This window comes from Phaethon lepturus, unplaced genomic scaffold (genome assembly GCF_000687285.1).
Source record: "Phaethon lepturus isolate BGI_N335 unplaced genomic scaffold, ASM68728v1 scaffold30936, whole genome shotgun sequence".
Taxonomy (NCBI): Eukaryota; Metazoa; Chordata; class Aves; order Phaethontiformes; family Phaethontidae; genus Phaethon; species Phaethon lepturus.
Genome location: NW_010548823.1, coordinates 9,211 through 9,690, shown reverse-complemented (window position 1 = coordinate 9,690; position 480 = coordinate 9,211).

Here is a 480-nt window from a genome sequence, read left to right as displayed (position 1 = left end):
GGGAGCAGGAGCTACAGGTGAGCTGTAGCCGCGATTCCCTTCTGTTGGTGGTTAGCAGCTCCTGCGTGCTGCAGACGCGTTACCAAATGTGGAGCCAGGAGGGATGTGAGAGGGACATACCATGCTCTTGCTTGGAAATTACGCACGTTGTCATTGCCAAGATGCAGACCAAACCTGTAGTTTTGTGAGCAGGGTTTGTATAATAATTTACAGTTTACCTGAAGTAATGAAGCATCTCTCATCTACTTGCTCCTTACAAAGCCAAGACTTATGCGTGTGCAGCCACCAAGTAGGCAGCCTGCTGAGCCCGTGGGAACGCTGACAGACTGAACCGATCGTACCAAGCACCCCCATTTGCAGTAAGGCCACGGCAGGGAGATAACTGCATGCCTTTGGCACTGTAAAGAACAACTTTGAGCCTACCTTTTCCCAGCTGACTGTAAAGGGAAGGTAGGTGCTCACTATAGAGGCTCTTTCTAA